General features: G+C 36.5%; 1 pseudogene across 1 annotated transcript; it reads right to left on the bottom strand.

The window, feature by feature from the left end:
- Positions 1-4,572: 4,572 nt before the first annotated feature.
- LOC308420106 (selenoprotein K-like) lies at positions 4,573-4,861 on the bottom strand (annotated as a pseudogene). The gene has a single exon. The product of its transcript is annotated as a selenoprotein K-like (transcript).
- Between the last annotated feature and the right edge of the window lie 17,822 nt (positions 4,862-22,683).

Here is a 22,683-nt window from a genome sequence, read left to right as displayed (position 1 = left end):
AGTCACAGAGTGTGTAAAGTTCATGAGAAAATAAAGTAGGTCAGCTTTATATCCTGCGTAAGCGTTAGCTCAGCTACACTGTTTTGTGGGATTGTGTTGCTTTGGCTGTGATCTGAGAATTGTGCCTTTATTTCATGTTCGTGGACCAAGATCTTCCTTCAAGACAACTATGCTTTTCATATTGTTTCAGCTTTTAACAGTGTTTTTATATTTTCAAGGCCCTGTACTCTGATTAGCTTTTAATTTTCATCAAACTCCCCCAATTTTGCACCTGTTTTTGTTCAATGGGGTTTCTGATAAAGAACAGCTAAGAACACAGACATAGAGAAACAAATTATGCATTTTAAGTATTTGTCTGTACCTCCCAGATGTGGATTAAATAAATAAAGGAAAAAAGAAAGAACTGAGGATGGGTGTCCAGTCATGTGCTCGTACGTTAATGTACTGGTAAGAACCCAAATGTCCATCAGCTTATGGCAAATAAATTGTGAGATAATCATGATAAAAGTAAAGTCATAAAAAGAAATAAAATATTGATGTGTGTTACAATATGGATGAACTTTATGAACATTGTTCTGAGGGAAGAAATCTAGAATGTCAAACTTTGAAGATCTATACCAGGTAAATCCCAGGGATTACAGGCAGATCATTGCCAAGGAATTGGAGAGGTGGGAGTGGGAGCTAATTATAATTCTGAGTGTGGGGTTTTCTTTTGTGGTAAGAAAAATATTTTGGATTTGCTAGAGATGGTTGTTATACAACTTTATGAATATTCTAAATGTCATTGAATTGCACAACTTAAAATGATTAATTTTATGTTGTATAAATTTCACTTCAATGCAATTAAGTTCTATAGATGTGTAACTGAGATATAAGTATAACAAAGGTAATAAAGCTCAAAGCCCATTACTTTCCAAGGACTTACTATTTAAAAAATATTCTCGTAGCTAAGACTTGGGAAGAGTTAGAAGATATTGGGTTAGTACTTAAAATATTTGAAAGACTTCAGCTGTCAAACCATCAGGTCCTGGGCTTCTCATAAATCTAATTAATGGCTCAATATCATTAATAGATAATGGGCCAGCCAAGATTTTGTGTTTCTTCATGATTGTGTATTGCTAAGTTACATTTGTTCAGGAGTTTATCCACTTCTTTTGGATTATTAAATGTGATGATACACAGTCATTCATGTAGTTTCTTAGGATGTTGGTGGTTCTTTTGCATCAATTAAATTATTGACTTATTAAAAAAAGAAAAAATGGTTTATTAATCAGAATTTTAAGTGGTTTACAGTACTTCTACCCCAGAAAACTAAAGGTTTAAGTTAATACTGTCAGAGTGCAGTGAGTATTATCATTCTTTTAAATCAGTTTTGCAAGAAAGCAACAAAGGCAGAGTCATCAAAAATAAAAGACACATGAAAGGAGAAGACACGCAGAGGTGGTGGCTGCTCCTGAGCTGCTGACACCAGGGGTGATGATGCCCATGACCACTACCTTGTGGGTCCTGGAAGCCCTAGCTATAAGGAAGCATATTCATTAAATGCAAATGAGGTATGCATTATTATGTCAAGGTGTCAGATATTTTGCATGAAGTTTCTTTGTTTAGGTACCTTGTACCTATCACTCCTGTTGCAAATGGGAAGTTCCTAGAACAAAGCTTCTAACTCACCTAATGCTGCAACCCTTTAATACAATTCTTCATGTTGTATTGACTCTCAACCATAAAATCATTTTGTTGCTACTTTATAAGTAATTTTGCTACTGTTGAGAATCATAATATAAACATCTGGTATGTGAGATATCTGATATGACTTTTCTGGTTGTCATACTCTACATGTCCAAAACCACTGGCCTAGATGAAGAACTTCATGATGTATGAGGCTTAATAATAACTCTGCAGAGAATTTGATCTGTTTATGTGCAGTATAGCATTCCTCTGAGTATCATACCACACTCCTGCGTGTAAGGCTTTTGCCTTCACTTAGATATTGGTCACTGCTATCTATAGAGCTATTCTATTACATTGTTGCCAGAATTCTACATCAAATGACTCCTACTTGCTAAAACATATTCTCTATGACTAATGTTATTAAGAACCATTATGCAGGTCATAGGGAATTATTTTGTTTTTACATTAGCAATTAAAAATTTTCTCACACACATATAAAACATATAAAGCTTTGGCAGCATGATCAAGATTAATGTCCTTATAAAAGAGACTTCAGAGAAAATTCACTCTCTTTTGCCTTTGTACTTTTCTGACATGTAAGAACAGAGTTTATCGCTCTGGAGGGTGGAAAAAGAGTGTGTCATTTGGCAGCAGAGAGTAGCTCTCTCTCTCTAGCTATCAACAATGATATGGACTTCCACCCACCAGAAAGGTAAGGGAATAAAGATTTGTTGATATTTTTAAAGAAAGAAAAAGTTTAATAACACTCAATGTTTCTTTCTTCTTAAAGAAAAGTAATAATACACAAAATACACATTTATATGTTATTTGGCAAAACCCCCTATGGTTTTATCTTTGGATAATTTTTTTCTAAACTTATTTGTTTTACTTCTTCACAATTTAACAATGTCGGCCAATGAACTTAAGAACCAACCTAGTTTCCTCCCTTAGTTTAGCTCATGTTCATGTTTTAAGTTGTATAACAAATGGCCTTTTTGAAAAAACTAGTTTCTTTTTCTTGCAATACATTTCTCTGATAATTTACTTGTCAGTACTTATTAAATAATTAAATTACTATATTATAATAGACAGTATTATTATGTTGACAGCAATTACACTCTCATAAATGACCAAGCATTAGGCAGACTTTTGAGCATTTAACATATTAATATCAAGTCAGTGCTAGTTTAGTTTTGTAGTTAAGTATTTGACAAGTCAACAAGCCAGACATTTCAAGTATCAATACTTTTAAGACAGAACTGAACTAAGGAGCAACCCTAGGCTCCGAAGTTCTCTGGTGTTTTATGAAGGAGTCCATTTGTGTCTTAATATTGCTACTGACCATTCATCAGGATAGCTACTGAATGTTCTCTGGTCAGAACCTGGTCAACTAAAAATTGGTCTCTTTTAATTTCAGTTTTGTTGAGAAAGTGTATGTGAAAGAACGGTATCTGAAATTTCCAAATCCATCTTAGTGTTGTTTTGAGCTGCTGTCTAATCTGAAGACTTTATCATTTGTTTTGAACCTGATTTGTCATAACTGAAGTTGGCAGAAATATAGCTTTGTTACCCTGATAAATAGCTTGGAAATCATTCTCTGGTAGACACAATATGGTAACTTATAGACTGTCATCAAGGTGACCTAATCTGCATAAACTCCCAATAGTTCTCTAAAAGGATGGCTTTGGACCAACATTGGAAAGAAGTTTTTTAGATCCTGCTTGTTTGAGTATATGTTTAAAAAACATAGTAAAACACTGTGTTGTGGTAAATTTTATTCTGAGGTTTATTATTCCACTTAGTTCCCCAATAAAGGATATTAAAAAAAAACTTTAGACTTCTAATAAGCACTACAGCAGTAGAGCTGGGCAGATATCAGCCTTCTATGCTGTTTTATATACTTCCCTGTCAATAAGTCCAAGGTATCACTTGCCATGTTCTGCTTGGGCTCTTCCTCATGAGGTTGGCCCTCAAGGCTATGTGCTCCCTATTGAGACTTCTTTCCTCTTCCTCCCTTCATAGTTCCAGCTTGAGACTCTATGCCTGAGATCCAAAACCCAACCCACCTCTCTTCTGCCCAGCGTCAGGCTGTAGGTGTCTTTATTAATTAATAATGGATAACTTGGTGGTCAAGATTTACACAGGAAGAGTTGGTATTCATGAGGGCATTTTTATCTCAGAACCACCAGATCTTGGGGTATACAATTGAGCAGTTGAATACAAGCAACATCAGACCAACCCCCTAAAGTCTTGAGGGATGGGTAGTTGAAATTTGATGATAGCTTCACAATGCATTATAACTTCAATAATTTCTACTGAGAGTCAGATGAACTACATGCTGTGGAGAATATACACATAATGGAACACATATTGTCATAAATTGACAATAGGGAAGCACTAAACAGCCAATGATGTTTTAAATAAATTATTATTTAATTTATTTTACAATACTAAGGAAGACTATATTTGAGAAAATATAAAATCTGAGTTAACTATTAGCTGGGTTTTTTTGTTTTGTTTTGTTTTGTTTTTTGTAACCAGAACTAAATATGTGGCCTTTATTTCTTCCAGATTAAAGATTTTGAGTATGATCATAAAGATGAAGAATCAAGTTTTACAGTCTAAAAATATTTACTTCTAAAAACTATATTAAAACTTTTGTAAAGTATACAAAAAAGATAAGAAGACAAACATACACATTTATGGAACTGCATGTCAGTCAGGCCAGATCCTGCAGAGGGAGTTCTCAGCATGACCGCATTCATCTGTGAAGACACAGAGCCATCCTTGTTTAGACATACCCCACCTTCCCCGCATGAGCTGCTCTTTACCTCTTGAGAGCTTCCTTCTACAAATGTATATGTCTAGTTGTCTGCTTCTCAGAGCCGACGTTTATTATCCTCATTCACCAACCGTTGGAGGAGGGCTGGGGCCACGAAGGTGACTGATCAGACATATTCTTTGTGGAGGGTTTCGGGGAGGGTTTCCTGGTTGCCCTCTTCCATCATCATATCTGGAATCAAAGGGGCTCCCATAGTTTCTTCTTTTCTTCACATCTTGCTGAAGCAGAGCTTTTTTTTTTTTTTTAACATAATTTCTGTACTGCCCCAGAAGAAATCTGTTATGAAAAACAATCTGCATGGGGACTGATTCCCCTGTCCAACATTTGACCATTTGAGTTGTAAACCATCTTTCTATCAGTTGCTTACTTCCTAGAAACAGAGAAGACCAGACCCTTGTAGTTGCCATGTGTAGCTTCCTGTCATACTTATATGTCACAGCTGTGTTCTTAAAGGAAGGAGCAAAAGAAAAAAAATTCTTGTTTCTATGTATTATGAAGCTACACAAATATATCTATTCTTTGTTATATATTATGCATATATGGTATATACATGTTCATGTTGCATATATATGCAAAGAAATGAGATAAACAGTATCTTTCTGGAGTTACTAATAATTCAGTGGCTTTTGAAACTCAGATTTCTGAAAAAGCTGTGGGAGCCAGGCTGAAATGGTAGAGCTAAGGAACAGATGGCAGAATTACTCTGAATTCTGTATTGATTTTGAATTTAATTTATGGGAAATTGGGATAATTGGCATGTTCTACACACAGTGACAAAGTTTGCAAGTGACAGGCAGCTTGTATTTTGGTACATTAATCAATGTGTGATGTGCAGGCAGAGGAAAAGTAGTATGATCTAAGAGGAGGCAAACTAAAGTTGATTGCTCAATTAATGGGGAGACAATAAATGGCATATAGAGGAGGTTTGGATAAATGATTGGTAAAAATTTTAATGTACTAGATATAGTTAAAGAAAATAAAAGAATCAAAGATATTCCTGAGATAATATATTGTCAGAAGCCATCAACGAAAGGCTAAAGCATACAAATAAGTTTTCTAGAGATGGTCCATGATTTTGCCTTTCCTGAGATGGGTAAGCTCTAAGATGCAAAGTCACCAGAGACTTCGTTCCAGGATTGCTTTTTACTGCTGATATGCCTTTCCTGTCACTATTACATAGTCTAATGTTTCATGGGCATTAGCCTTCCTATTCAGATTTCCTGTAGATGATTATGAAGATATACCCTCGTGTAATAATGCTGTATAGATGAATTGATGATTTCACAACTCTTTATAATGCTTTTATAAAACTCCTAAACTAATACAAGTATTCCAAGCCTGCTGTAGAATAAAGCTCCAGATAAAGCTCTGAAAATCTTTGTGTGCCATAGGCTAATTGCACTAGGATATTAGGTTTGAAATAATTTGTAATCAAGGTAAAACTTTCATTCTATGTCAGATCCAAGGATAAAGCCACAGGTGTGCTCTATGATAAAGCAAGGGTACATGAAAGCTTTGCTTTGAACTTATAATGAACTGATAGAATGAAACATAGCTTTGAACTTATTATCAACATTTTTCTGTCACTCCCCCTTTATGTAACATTTCATCTCTGAGGTAATTTTATATAGAACTTTTGTCTAGGAAAGTATAAGAAGTCCAGAGAGAAGAAATAAAATGTGGCATTTATGGCTCAGCCCAATCTACCAGATGCTTATGTCTCTTTGTAGGTCTGTATGTGTGTCTGCAATATGCATGAATACCTACAGAATTGTTGAAACAGGTGGTTGAGCCTAGCCAAAGTGTGTGTGTGTGTGTGTATTTCTATATGTGTACGTGAATTCTTGAATTCTCCCTTTCTTCCTCTTTTCTCTGGGGCTCACTAAGTGTTAATAAACTCTGAACATCTTGTCTGATCGTCAGTGCCTTAATGGTACACATGAAAACACAAACATAGGGTGATAGAAATAATGGGACAATCCAGGATAGGGATACTGAATTTACTAAAGAGATAATTATGCTAAAGAGAACTCAAACTAAAATGAGAACGGAATGAATAACTCAACCGGGAAACTCAAGAGGAAGCCTGATGAGTAGAATGAAGCAAACAGAAGGCAGAATATCCGGACTTAAACCTAAAGAATCTAGATTAAACAGCAGAAATGTAGGAAACACTTCAAAACACCGGAAAGGAATATCAAGGTAATATGGGACAGCATTAAAGACCAAACCTTTGAATTATAGCAGTTATGATGGAGAAGTCTAACTCAATAACACAGACCAAATATTTAACCAGATCAAAAAGAAAAACTTCCCAATTTGAAGAAAAACATAAACAGATAGAAGGAAAAGATACTATGATCGATGAAACCAGAAATTCTCCATGGCCTATCATATTTAAAAACACTAAACAATATAGAACAAAGAGTAGTGAAGTGTCAAAAGCCAAACTTTAAGTCATATAGGAAACATATGAGATAATAGCTGATTTCTCCATGGAAACTTTGAATGCCTGGAGTTTGTATGCCACATTTAAGAATATAGGGTATATAAAATGAACTTCTCTGGGCCACATTAGGCAAAGAAAATTATCTTGGACAACACAGTAAATATACAGTTTATCACTTGAGACCAACTGGTTATTTGATTCACTGAATACATTCTCTCCATCTCTCTTTTTTTTTTTTTTTGGCTGGAGTATTGATTTACTTTTTATAAGGATAAATACATATTGCTTGCAATATTTTGGATTTTTTCCTAGAGTGCACTAGCTCACACCCCTGCATTAGAGTTTATGCAACATAAGAGTCTTTGAAAGTCTATATTTAATGCTTAATCGAAGTAGACAAACATGCCTCTAGGAAAAAATGTGGAAGTAAGATTGTTTCACAAATGTTATTCATTCTCAGTGATACAACTGAATTTCTTTTTCTCATCCCGGACACTTTGAGATCCTTCCCTCAAAAGGGAGAGGCCATCACTGAGAAATACATCACAATCCCAGTTGAACCTGAAATTATTTCTTAAGTCCTCCATGTTGGTTCCATATGTGAACTGAAGGCAAGAAGTGAAGTTAGCATATTGTCATATTTGTCTCCTCTCTTCTGGACAACATAACACAAGGAGACAGGTAGAACATATATCATGCCCTGATAATCACTTGATCACCTCTTGGTAGACTAGTATATTCCACTGTTGTGCTATAACAAAATACCGCCTACCATACAATTTCTAAGAAATAGAAAAATTTTATACAATCACAGAAGATGGGAAATCAAAGATAAAGGTGTCAGAGATTCAAAATCTATTGGGGGTTAATCACTACTTCCACAGCCATCCCTTTAATTGTGTTACACATGATCGAAGGTGGAAGACATAAATAGACTCAAGCAATTTCCCATAGATTCAGTTCAGTAGCACCTCAATGTATATGTGTGTGTATATATATATATATATATATGTGTGTGTGTGTGTGTGTATATGTGTGTGTGTGAATTCCTATGAACCATAGCTTACACAATGTTGGTTTGGATGTTCAATGAAAGGGTGTTGCCCTTTTTCTGGGAAGGTCTTGGTGACCTGGATTTGAAGAGTAAAATCTTCAGAGCTTCAGAGATAATGTTATGGGTTACAGGCCAGAATGAAGAATCTATCCTTTCAATTTCATGAAGATGGCCAGTATGTTTTCTATTGTCAACCACTATCGGGTTCAAGAAATCATAACACTCAACATCATCCTTCTTCCTCACATATCCAATATTTAATCACATGGGGATATAGAAGCTCATTTTCCTTTCCCTACCTTAAGACAATAGCGAAAATTATGGTGTATGGACAATAAAGCTGCCCGAAGCTACCTAGGTTTGTCATCATTCTTTTTGCCCCATCCTGTTTCCTGAATCTCCCTTTTCTATCCATTGACTCCATGGAACAATTTAATTTTCATTTGTCCCTAATACCCTACCTGAAAGGGTAGAGTATCCCATTATTGAGGAATATATTCTTCAAGGTACTTATTGGACTAGTGCTACTTCAAATATTCTGATAATATGCTGTATTCTATCAGATAGCATTTTCTTTTCAAATCCTGAGAAAATCTGGGTTCTAAAAAAATGTTTAGACTCAAAGTTTTTAGATAGATTATGTCTCTTCATTTACCACAGAAACTAAATGAACTTGGGAGGACAAAATTATGACTGCATCTTCCTTCTGCTATGTATTTACTCTTCCTTGAAATACTTAAGTCTTTCTCTAAACCAAAATTGATCCACACATCCAGGCTTTGCTCTTCAAGAAAACTTGCCCTTCTGTTCATAATATTTATATATACATCTTAAAGATATAATCTGCATTCTTAATATTTTTATTAATTATAATTTGTTGGAATATATTTATCATGCAGTATAAAGGCATGAGTTTAGATTTCCAGCATCTTCATGAGAAGCTAAGTGTGGCAGTGTATACTGTGACCCATGGACTGGTGCCTCCCTGGGCCTTGCTTGCCAGCCAGTCGAGCACAAGTGGCTAGCTTCTGGTTTGGTGAGAAATCCTGTCTCAAACAATAAGAAAAGCAACTGATGAAAGCTACCAAGAGACTTCTTCCCCCTAAAGGCATGCACATACATAATCACCCACATATATCCACACACATGACTGCATGAGCATTCACATCCCAACTAAAGTAAAATAAAGTAGACTACTTTTTACTAATATAATCTGAATTTTTCTCTTTGTTGTAATATAACAACTGCTCAGAGGATGAAGACAGTGGTCACTGGAACAAATGCAGACTAGGATAATGTATTTTTTTCTACATTTCTTCACAGGACTGCTTCTGTGAAAATAGCGTGGGTTTTAATGTTATCTGGCATTATAGCTCCATCAAGTGGCAAAGTCGACAAGAAACTTTCATAATTTTTCTCAGTCCAAAAATGCTTTGATTATTTTTTATGCTGTGGTTTTTCTCAGGACCAAATCAAGTTTCAAACCTCCACTGAGTCCTTTGTTTTGGTTTTTAATTCTCAGCATTTCATCTATGATCAGATACTATAGATTTTTGCGTGTGGAAATGGAAGAAATCCTATTGTTTACATTTGGATTCTTTGAATATCTGTAAGCTTCCATTTGCCAGTGGAAGTTTTATGGCTGAGCTTCAGATCCTTAATGGCTTATGGCCAGAAACATTAATTCCATGGCATCTGGCTTTCTCCATGTGGCTGCTCATATGGAGCACACGGCATGCACACAGCCTCTCTCAGAGCAGCAACAAGCAGGTCTGTTGTTTCGTAACTTAATTCCCAAAGGAACATTGCATCACTTTCCCTGATCTTTTTATCCATTAGATAATAGCCACTTTGTGAAGCCCACTCAAGAGGTGGCATTCTTGGAATTGTCTTAGAGTTATTCCACAAGTTCCCTTCCTGAAAGGAATACACAACCTCTGGATTCAATTTAACTTAAATCATTTACTCAAAATATAGTAAGTGTATTATGAACAATATAGTTTAGTATGTTCAAGGTAGCATCGAAATGTTACCTGCATATATACACATCAATTATCAAATCTATAGTCTTTGAAATATCTTACTCGGTTAGAAATATTGTTATTTCCATTTTTAATCTTTGAAATTTTTTCTATATGTAAATATTTTAATCATATATCTCCTTACTATTCTCCTATAACTTTCCTGTTTCCTCCCCATATTCTTCTTTCAACTTAATACACTCCATATAATCCACTTAATGGCTGCTTACATGACCAAAGGTTTAGGGCTATCCACTGAAGCATGGGCAACTGACTATACATTTTAAAGAAACTTTAAAATTTTCAATATCATCATGTATTTGTCCCACTAAGGGACTAGTCAGATTACTTAGCTATCTCCCATATATGTGTGGGGTCAGAATCTTAGATATTAAAAATTATAGTAGCACTATATTTTAGAAATTCTATATAGGATTTTCTTTTTAAATGTATGAAAAGAGTTGCAAGCTAGTTTATTTTTCCAAAAATAATAAATTCCACTAGATAGAATCCAAACTTGAAAAATGTTTTAAGCTATATTTCTTAAAATTTTGTTAAATGGTTGAATTACTATAGCATCAATAATGCAGATTAACTTTTAAAACATACAAAAAGTAAGCATTAAACATTGTTGAAACATAATGGGAAATAAATCATTGACAAAAATAAAAAAGAGCACTCAAGTTTTCAGATAATACCATTGCTATAAGAGTGCTTTTGCTTTGATCTATAACCAGAAGAGGGCATTAGGTGACTGTCACATTTGTGGTAGGACTGTTTTCTAAGACTAATGCATTATATATGCTGAAATATCTTAACATTTCTCAGATGACTCTACTCTAAGCCCACATTTTTCTTCCAGACTGAGAATCTCATGAAAGAATTATTTAATTTTACAAATGATACAGTACAGTGTCTGACTACAACCAAGGGTTTAAGACATAAGAGCAATTTATTGTCAAAATTCACAGTGTCCTAACAGAATCCTTAGGACTTTCTTCTAGAGTTATTATGAACAAATTGGAAACATCAAGTGTCTTCCAAACAAGGTTGAGATCTCCTCCATTGTCCCCTCTGAGTCCAGCCTTTCTCTCTTCTCAGCTTTTCTTATGTCATAGCATGAGAGGAATGCAGAAAGGGACATGGTGGCTACTCAGTGACTTACTGAAGCCACTACAACTTAAAACTGTTTTAAATGTTTATCTCATTTTACAATTATTTTTATGTATTGCTTTTGTGGAAGTGGAAAAGGGTCTTCACATATTTGATGGTGCCCATGGTAACCAGAAGTGGGTATTGTATCCTCCTGGAGCTGGAGTTATAGGCAGTTGTGACTCATCTAACTTGAATTTAGTTTTAGTGAAAACTAAACTCTTCTGGGACAGCAGGTACTCTTAACTACTGAGCCATCTCTCCAGCCATAGAACATAACAATTTCTATCTCAAATAATGTCTCTGGCAAACAGTTTTCTTCTTTTCCAAATGGAATCTAAATTACTCCCACAAGTACTTTATCCTATGATCCCCAACCTCCCACACGCACTACACAATATTATGTCCATGCACACACATACCATAAAAAGATTTAAAACTTTGAAAAAGCAGACTGATACTAGAAAAAAATAGATAGGCATCACTAAAATAGAATACAGCATGCAGATATTAACTAGGCATGATAACAAGCCTAGTCAATCCCAGTACCCAAGGGCAGAAGCAGGTGGCTTGCTGTTAGGTGGTCTTAAAGACTTAGAAGGGGGAAATTAAAAAATGATAAAATGTTTGTGACAAAAAAGTGAGAGCAGGTATCTTGTCACAAAGCCTGAATACCTAAGTTTGATAACTGAGACCCACGTGGTGGAATAAAATAATACCTCTGTACATTTTCCTCTGAACTCTACACATGCTCCATGACATGTATACATATATATTTTCAACACACACACACACACACACACACACACACACACACACACACACACACACACAATTTTTTAAATGAAAGACTCTTTTGCAATATTAAGAATAACATCAGGGTAGGATGGAAGAGGGCTATGAGAAAGATAAGAACAAACTATGTTGATTTGAATGTATAAAATGTCACAATGACATCTACTGTGTTTTAAAATTAATCGATACAGGGGAGCAGAATACTTTGTCTAGGGGTTTAAGACAGAAGAGTAATTTATTGTCAAAGTTCAAAGGGTCCTAAGAGAATCCAAGTAATACTGACTTCAGGTCACAATAAAGGTAGGACATGGCAGTCCATTTTTCTCATCTCTAACATTTCATAAATGAATCTTAGGACTTTTAATATTAGCTGGTTAGCTGAGAGAGACAGACACTTGGTAAATGCCAGCATGGATGGATGATGTAAGGTCTGTGGAAGTCTGACTTTCTTCCCTGGCACTCACAACTCTAATCATGGCATTACTATACATAACAAGAGAATTAGCCAATGGGTTCCTGTTGCTAATCATTGACTTTCCTATAAAGATTACCAGTCACTTTTGCCTAACCACATGGTCTGTTAACATTTTAAAAGGGAGATAACTTGTTGTAGCTGTGGATACAAGAGTTCATTGGAAAGAACTGGTAATACATTTCAGTCACTGCTTGTCTGCCTCTCACAAAGGCCATGGTCCAATCCCTTGCACTGTGGCCTGAGGGAAAGGAAGTCATCAAGATTTTTCACCACCTGAAGGCAGATCAATAATAATCACAGATCCAATCTGCATTTCCAAATCCATCCCTGAGATTTGCATCCTGAAGATTGTTGTTGAGGTAGTCTCATTTTGTAGAAAAGAACTAGCTGTTTCTCATTAAATAGTTAGTTTAGGTACATCAGTAACAAAATAGGCAATGAGAAAATATGCCAGTCAAAAAACTAGCATTCATGATTATCAAAGAACACTAGGTTGGGTCCAAATTGGCTGGAATGAGTCAGAGAAAACATCAGAACATGTGCTATATTCCATAGTCACTAAAATTGAAAGAACATGGTTTTCAGCTTTATAAGTGTAGATAGATGTTGAGCCTCTCTACTCAACTCAGAACATGTATCTTCAGTGTTTCCAGGGTACCCCAGCATCCTTACTACTGTACTGGTAAATCTTGACTTATTGAAGTTATTCTCAGGTTTTTTTCCCTCAAATGTTGAAACAATTATGTTTTCATCTAAATGTTATGGTATGTCATATTTAAGTTTCAAACTCAGGACAAAGAGCTGAGGTGCCTATTTAAAATATCAAAGGAAACTTGGCTGCCGGGGTTTTTTCTATATCCCCCAGTTCTACCTGATACAGGGTCCTCCTAGCTAGCCTACCCCACCCTCTACCCTGAACTTCTCCAGACCAGAGGCTAGGCTGCCTTTCCCCCAGCTGCCATTCCCTATATAATCCAACCATTTTAGCTACCTGGTCCTTTAGTCTACTATCTTTTGTGGCCTCCTGGATGCTGTACTTGGTTTTCTCTCTCCCCATTTCCTTCCCCCCCCCCTCCTCACACAGCTCAGGATCATGTCTACTCTGTACTTTTCCAGATGTCCCTGCCTCTGGCTATGCTCTCTCATGCATATCTACAATAAACCTTCTCCTCCACCATCTCTAGGAGAGGTCAGGTTCCTTTTCTTTTATTATTTACATATGAGAAATATAAACTCACCATTCTATTAAATCCATTTGAAAAAGTCTGATACTAGGGTCAAATATGTCACATTATAATATCCATACTGTATTCATATGCCTCACCTTTTCTTTGTAAACTTGCCTACCTGTATATTCTATTAATGATCAATCTCCTGTAAGCAAAGACACATAATGGATGAGACAAGTAGGAACTTCTTGTGCACTCTAGACTCACCCAGAATTGCTGCTCTGCAGGAGACTAAGACGGTACTTCCATCACTCATGTGGCACCAATGTAGTAAGATAAACTTCATCAAGGCAAAGTAGAACACAATGGTCTTACAGGGCAGCATAGGAAAGTTATTTGGCATTAAATTTGTGTAGGAAATATTCAAGCAAGATTTATTATTTTCTCTACTGTACAATTTATCCTTTGTATATAGATCCAAAGAGCAGATACTCACAAGCCTTTTCATCAGCCTTGCTTTCTCACTGTATGGCATTGCCTTTTGTGCTACTACTCAATTTCTTCTAACATACTACACAAACCCATGCACGTGCTTTTGCACACATGCACACAGAGGAAACTAGAAACTATTTGCTCTGTCTATCCAGTAACAACCCATGTGTAGCCAGAAGAAATTATTTGTGCATTTAAAACTGATATTAGCGTGTTATGCATGCATTTTATATGGGCATTAACAACTCATATTTCTGTTCCCTTGTAGTCATAAAATGCAAGTGCATTTCTAGGCAGTCTGTGTATTTGCTTTGCAGAGTCACTTGCTGATGTAATTATTGACTTTTATCTTTCCTTTTTGTTAACAGAAACAAAATTTAAGAATGAGATAAATTCAGAAAATAAATTCTGTTGCCCACACCATAATGTTGAATATGGTTTCCTTATATATCTAAATCAAAATAGTCATAATTCTGATAAAAATAATGTTTTTATATAACTTAAATTGTGAAAAGGATAGTATCTATAAGAAAAGGATACTTTAACCTACATTATAATTTATTTAGGAGTTACTTCCAAGAAAATCCATACCATGCATAATGAGGATTTTCCAGCCAAAGTTATTTTATGAAAACACTTGGAATGAATCCCCTAAGCAGACAATCGGAATGATGCTAGGTTGAAATTTTACGTAGTTGGTTTTCTTCCCAGCACCACCACAGGAGATGTCACCTGTCCAAAGTGTTTTGGATGTCTGATGTATTTGGCAGGGAATCTTTTAAAACATCAAAAATGATAAAGTGCTTTTGGAAGTAAACAAAAGTTTTATCCTGAATCATAGGCCCATAAACAATGGATGAAATTAGTCAGCCTCCACATCAAGACATGACACCTGAAATCATCTGGGTACAAATCATGTTGAACCCCTCTGTCATTCGTTATTTCAAAAGACAAAAGCAGAAGTCTGGGCATGATAATCTTAAACCATGAAAACTATATTATGAAGGCATTTTACACGTACAAATTACAAATTCAAACAGAAGTTCTAGAGAGTTTTGAAGACATTTTAATTAATATGGGTTAAAAATTGATTGCTTTGGAGTAGGTGTTTAAAATAACAAGAGGGTGAAATGTACTGAAGACACATGCATGCCAAGTACTTTATCACCTTTTTGAAGGAAACTGAACTGTGAATTAGGTGATTGGATTTATTTCAATATGGGGGAGAGACTCCCGAATACTAACTGGAAATTTTGGGTGTTCTCTAAGTGTTTATATGGAAATACCTCATGCTAGGATATAAAAACTAAAAACAAGAATAAAATTAACTTGATGATGATATGAATTTTCTCACATACTACAAATAATTCCACCTGAGTAGAAGAGTTGAAAATGCAGCAAACTTTTAAAGGAAAATAGATTGTCAGAGGCAGTCTCTGCACCAACTACAATCCTCAGCGAATGTATACAAAAGTTTTAGAAAGGTAATACATGTGGAGGTCTCCGCAAATGCTACAGATAACAGGGCATGGAGCTGAGAGAGGCAAGAAGGGAATTATGTTTCAGAACTTCTTAGTCATCCATCGGGGGGTACAGGGGGATGTCAAACTTCTACAGTCTGACACCAGTTTATTTTAGACCTATTTAAGTTAAGTAAATTTTTGGGAAAAAAGTTTTCCAATAACAATTATCCCAATACTATGTATACAATAAAGCTTAAGGCATGGCTACATAGAAACTCCTTTTTAAAGTACAGGACCTCTATCATAAAGATAGTTTAATAGCTTAAAGGTTCTGACCAAGATAGTATAGGGACCATCAGGCTATAAAAGGAAATTTTACATTTCCCATAAGGATGCGTTCTATTGACTGAGAAGCAATGATTAAGACAGAGGTCTAAGGAGGAAGAATTTGTAATGAACATAATACTCTGGGGGACACAGATGTGGCTCGTCCCTACAGATAGCATAGATTACCAGTTTATTAAGAGTATTTACTCCCAGCCTTCTAGGTGGAAAATAGATATGCACCTTCCTTCTGTTGATGAGATAAGCCTGTAAGTTTAATATCCCTGGTTTCTTTAGTGCATATCTATGAGCAGGAAGACCCCATGCCTTCTCTAGATGTATGTCCTATGTGGGACAAAGCTAGAACAGAGCTACTTGGGCCCACTAGAAGATCACATGATTTGAACACTGAGTTATCTATATGGTTAGAATTTTATTTTTTATTGATTGTATTTTGACTGTGCTTCTTTCCTCCTACAGAAAGAAAATACTTTACTTGTTTATTTGTTTGTTTGTTTGTTTTTACAGGAACCCATAGTTATGAGACTGGATATTTTAGAGAGTATGTGACTTCTAAAGAGACATTGGATACTTTAAAAATACTGAACTTTTAAAGTGTTTGAATTTTTAAAGATTGTGGGAATTTTAAAGTTATACTATGTTTTATATTGATATTAATGAGACCATGGAAATACAGAAGGAAAAAAAATCTCATTATGGCTTAATATTGACATGTATGTCAAGAAAATAAGGGGTACAATCTTCTGGTAGTTGTTTGTCAACACAAACTAGGGTAATCTAGAAAAGGGGAATCTCAGTTAATAAAGTATTCCCATTACATTGGCCTATAAACAAGGTGACATATTCTTAATTAGCTGATTTAGCAGGACTTAGTCACTGTGGGTGGGGCTACCCTGAGGAGATTGTTCCAAGATGTGTGTGTGTATGTGTGTGTGTGTTTGTGTGTTTGTGTGTGTGTGTGTGTGTGTGTGTGTGTGTGTGTGTGTGTAACTGAGTAAGGCACAGGGAACAAATTAGTAAGGGAACAAATTAGTAAGTAGCACTCTTCTATGGTCTTTCCTTTGGTTCTTGTCTATAGCTTCCTGCCTTGAGCACCTGTCCTAATTTCCCTCAATGATGGTCTGTGAGCAGGACTTAAATGATAAACTAAACCCTCTCTTCCCAGATTGCTTTTGGTCAATGTTTTATCATGAAAGTAAACTAGAATATGAATTTAGTATCAATACCAGCATTTTGCTTATTTTTTTAAGTAAACTTTCCCCCTGCTAACCCTAGCACCTTTAGAATTTAGTCCCACACCAAAAATGCTCCAGAAATAGTAAGATATAACTTATCTAAACACAAGACTCCACATGAAATTCAAAATTATAGACCCCTTGTGTCTACCTCTTCCCACAAGGCACTGGTTTTGAGAACTTTTCCCTTTATCACTCTCCCAGTTCTTGGGCAAGTGAGGAATCCTTTACACAGAAGAACCCACACTGTGCAAATGGAAGCAGCATTCAATAACTCAAATCTTATAGCTCATAGGATGTTATAAGCACAGTCCACTCACACATCAGTTTTCTGGGCTATTAAAATTTAAATATTTATCATCACCTCTTCTCTGGTCTGTTTATTCTTGATGATGAAATGAATTAAGGAATATAGAGAAAGGAGCTGTGTTTCATAAAAGGAGGCAGAAGAGAAAATTAAAGTTCATTGTTCTCCAGTGAACAGGTTTTAGAGTACTACCACCCCAAGGCTAAAACATTGTGACGTGTTGTTAAGAAGCATTCCTAACAAGAATGCCTAACTTATGATTTATTTTCAGATAAGTGAGAAGCTATTCTCCATGAAACCATAGCTAGAAACAGAATTTTGAATAAGGTTAAAGCCAGGGAAGAACAGGGTCTTAGCTAGAGATTTTTTCAATCTGATCCCAAGGGGATCTCTGAAAATCTTCTGTGACTATAATTTTATGATTATATCTTGAAACAGTGGATGGGGAGTTAGGAAAGGTTTATTAAACTAGTTTTGTTTATCAAAAGACAATTCTTTGAAGATGATTTTATCTGTTAGTTGCTGTCAGTCAACACCCACATCACCTGGATAGTATAAATACCAGTTAGGAACAGGGTACTGAAGAGAGCACCACACACACCCACTATAGCTGTGTTAGTTAGGGTTTCCATAGCTGTGAAGAGATACCATGACCATAACAACTCTTATTAAAAAAAAAAAAAAACAACAACAAAATATTTGGTTGGGGCTGGTTTATAATTTCAGAGGTTTAGCTCATTACTGCCATGGCAGGTAGCATGGCAGAGTGAAGGCAAGCATTGTGCTAAAATTGGAGCTGAGGGTTCTACAGGCAGCAGAAGACTGTGTTCCACACTGGATGGAGCTTAAGCATAGGAGATCTCAAAGTCCACTCCCACTTCCTCCAACAAGGGCACACCTCCTAATAGTGCCACTCCCTGTGGGCCAAGCATTCAACCATAAGAGCCTGTGCAGGCCATATCTATTCAAACCAGAACAGTAGCATACCCCTTGCCCGATCTTTCATTCAGATCAATTGATTTAGCACCAGCTTCTGTGAGATATACCTTAGACATGAGCCCATAAAATCTTATAAGAGGAGAGTTAGTACTTTGGATTCTAGTTACACATTTATTTAGAATGAGATATGAGACATTCATCATGTCCATCTCCTAGAATACTTATCAGGCAACCTCTCCTGTGAGAGAGAGAGACAGAGAGAGAGAGAGAGAGAGAGAGAGAGAGAGAGAGAGAGAGAGAGAGAGAGAGAGGGAGGGAGGGAGGGAGGGAGGGAGGGAGGGAGAGAGGGAGGGAGGGAGAGAGAGAGAGAGAGAGAGAGAGAGAGAGAGAGAGTGTGTATGTGTGTGTGTGTGTGTGTGTGTGTGTGTAACTGAGTAAGGCACAGGGAACAAATTTGTAAATAGCACTCTTCTATGGTCCCTTTGTAAGCATCTTCATGAACATGTGGTTGTTAAAAATCATGTTTCATTTTTTAACAGTTACTAAAATCCTTAAAAGGCAGCCCAAAGGACCACTTTAGGAATCCAGATATCCTTATCTGGTGCTGCCATTGAGCAGCAGCCCCACATTCCAGTGTCACCAGTGTGTCAGTGCAGCAACTCTCTACACACTTTTCTATTGGTTTGCAAAAACCAGGGCAAACAACCAACAGAAAAAGCAGAAAGCTCAGTAATCCTCTTCTCTGTTATTAGGATCCCCTAGATACAGATTCTAGATATATGGGGACTAAAGAGATAAGTTGTTTAGATGGTGTCTTAGTCAGGGTTTCTATTCCTGCACAAACATTATGACCAAGAAGCAAGTTGGGGAAGAAAGAGTTTATTCAGCTTACACTTCCACATTGCTATTTATCACCAAAGGAAGTCAGGACTGGAACTCAAGCAGGTCAGGAAGCAAGAGCTGATGCAGAGGCGATGGAGGGATGTTGCTTACTGGCTTGCTTCCTCTGGCTTGCTCAACCTATTTTCTCATAGAACCCAGGTCTACCAACCCAGGGATGGCACCACCCACAATGGGCTGGGCCCTCCCCCCTTGATCACTAGTTGAGAAAATACCTTACAGCTGGATCGCATGGAGGCATTTTCTTAACTGAGGCTCCTTTCTCTGTGATAACTGCTGCTTGTGTCAAGCTGACACAAAACCAGCCAGTACAGATGTATTATACCTGCCTTTGATAAGCAAGGCTAAACTTGTCAATTATCAAGCTAGAACTTATGATGCCTACTGATGAGTGTTCAGATATTTATGCTCTCACCCTTTCTGTGGTGAAGAAGAGATTGGATACTTCTTCCACAAGTGATTTATAGTAGAGTTAGTGGATTATATTACTTCTAAGCAATATATTATGGCAATGTGATAACTGTGTTTTCATTTACTATGGCTACTATAGCAATTTACCATAAACTAGGTGGTTTCAAAACAACATAAATGTGTTGTCTTCCAGATCATGGGATGAGTAACCCCAAATCAAGATATCACTGGAGCCATGCTTGCTTTGAGACTTATAGAAGAGAGTTCATTTGGGACTTTTCTGCTTCCTAGTTATTTCTGATAATAGTTCACTTTCTTTGGCTTATAGCTGTATCATCCCAGCTTCTGCCTTCTTCATCATATGGCTGCTGTGAGTTTTATGGCTTTCTTCTCCCCACATGACGTTATTTTAATTAATTATATATGCAAAGTTCCTATTTCCAAGTGATGTTCTAGAGAGACATTAATTTTGAAAAGAGACTGTGCAATGGATATATTTGCTATTTTTATGATTATAATAGAGAGATTATAATAAGCAGCCATTTGGAAAATTTTCATAGGATTTGTTTATTTTTATGTGTTTTGTCTACATGTATTTATGTCCATTTATTGTGTACCTAATGTCCACAGAAGTCAGAAAACAACATCTGATCCCCTGGGACTAGTTATAAATGATTGCAAGCTGCCATGTTTGCACTAGCAATGTAGATCAGGTTCTCTGCAAGAGAAGCAAGTGCTTTTAACAACTATCTCTCTAGTCCCATATAACAATCACTTAAAAGCACAGTGTCTGTTGTCTCAAATGTCAATGTACTTCTATCGACACACACCATCTTCCACCTGGTGATTTCATGTGCCTTTAAGAGATTGGCTACTTCCTCCAGATGTAATTTATGGTACAGCTAGTGGAAAACATGGATCCATCATTTGTTTTACTGGTCCAAACTTGTGTTTTCTTTTGATCTTGTCTTAGTCATGGTTCCTGTAACTGCAATGAAACACCACGACCAAATAGCAAGTTGGAGAGGAAATAGTTTATTTGGCTTAGATTTCCAGATCACAATCCATCATTGGAGGAATCGGGACAGGAACTCAATCAGGGCTGGAACCTGGAGGCAGAGGCTGATGCAGAAGCAATTGAGAGATACTGCTTACTGGCTTGATTCTCATGGCTTGCCTGTATTGGCCATTTATGATAAGCTAATGACTTAAGCTCTGGCTTCCAATCATTTGAGTTGAAGGATGTATGTAAAGGCAAAGCCATCTAAAATCCTCATGAACAGCAGGACCAAAATGTTCTGTTGTTCATCTTGATCTAGGTTTCATCCAAACAGATCTGTTTGATTGAGCCTTTAGGTTAGATTTTACCCAATTTCCTTAAAAGAGTTCAGTAAAAATGCTTCATTTATAGCATCGTTGCTTTCACTACCTAACTTCCCCTCTTTTATCTGAATTATATCACCACCAACTCCTGAAACACATGTTTCATGATCATGCCCCCTAGGGACAAATTCTCTTTCCCAAGTTCTTACTTTGATCCAACCCCAATCCACTGTAAATATTTTTCTTTCTGCTGTCAGTTAATTATTGCATAAACATATGTAAGTTCTGAAGCAGCTTGGCTTCCCTGTGCTTAGGTCAGCTTTTCTTTTGAAGAGGAAGCTGGTGTTGCTTCCCCAAGGAAGTGGCAGGGCACCAGCATTCTTATGTTGTTTTCTAGAAATGCTTCTAGCAAGTTTCCTGGAGTAAATACTCCCTAATCTCCTGTCTTCTGCACATTCTGAATGGTACATAACTGTTCCTGGAAGCCGAACTGGAAATGATTCATTCCAATTTCCACATTGGCACTTGCAAATGGGCTGGCAGTTTAGTGATGTCAACTGTATCATACCTTTGTAATTGTATTTTTTATTATTTTATTTTAATGAAAACTCCCTTTTCACTTATCCAATCTCATGCCAAAATAATTCCTACATCACATCTCTCCTTCTATAGCTCATAAAGTGCCACTTATCACACGTGCCTTTTAGGATATAATGTTGACTGTTTATTTGCACTTCTAAATAACAAAATGCCTCATTTTTAAATGAAATTTTTATTGAGTATTATCTGTATTCACATTTCAAATGTTATCTCCTTTCCTTTCATTTCCATCCCCCCCTCCAACTTGCTTCCATGAAGGTGCTCCCTCTCCCAGCCATCAATTCCACCTCAGTGCCTTGGCGCTCCCCTACACTAGGAAAATGAGCCTACATGGACTTAAAGGCCTCTTCTCCCATTGATGCCAGACAATTCTATCCTCTGCTACATATGCAACTGGAGCCATGGGTCTCTACATGTATGCATATTAGTTGCTATTTTAGTCCCTGGGAGCTCTGGGGGATTTGGTTGGTTGATTATGTTGTTTTCCCCATAGGGTTGCAAACCCTTTCAGCTTCTTCAGCCATTTCTTTAGCTCTTTCATTGGGATCCTGTGTTCAGTCTGATGGTTAGCTGCAAGCATCCTTAACTGTATCTGTATGACTCTGGCAGAGCCTCTGATGAAGCATCCATATCTGGTTCCTACCAGTAAGCACTTTTGGCATCCACAATAGTGTTTGGGTTTGGTGGCTACATATGAAGTGTATCTCCTGCTAAGGCAATCTCTGAATGATATTTTCTTCAATCCTTGCACCTCTCTTTGTCCCTGTATCCCAAGCTGTCTTTGAACTCATTAAATAACCAGTGGCATTTAATTCTTGCAACTTTTCCCCCATCTCCCTTTGCTTGGTTTACAAATGACTGCTATTAAACTTTATAAAATGCCATTAAGCAAATAACACAACACTTGGAAGGAATAGGTTATACTTTAGGAGAAATTATCTGTGGGTTAAATATATCAGTGATGAACTCTGAGTGATCAGTAATGCATGATGTCTCATTAAGGGAATAAATAAATGCATTCTTACTTGGAGTCATTTATA

The sequence above is a fragment of the Micromys minutus genome (genome assembly GCF_963924665.1).
Source record: "Micromys minutus genome assembly, chromosome: 4".
Classification (NCBI taxonomy): Eukaryota; Metazoa; Chordata; class Mammalia; order Rodentia; family Muridae; genus Micromys; species Micromys minutus.
Note: the sequence above shows the minus strand (reverse complement) of the source record. Positions and strands in the feature narration are given on the sequence as shown.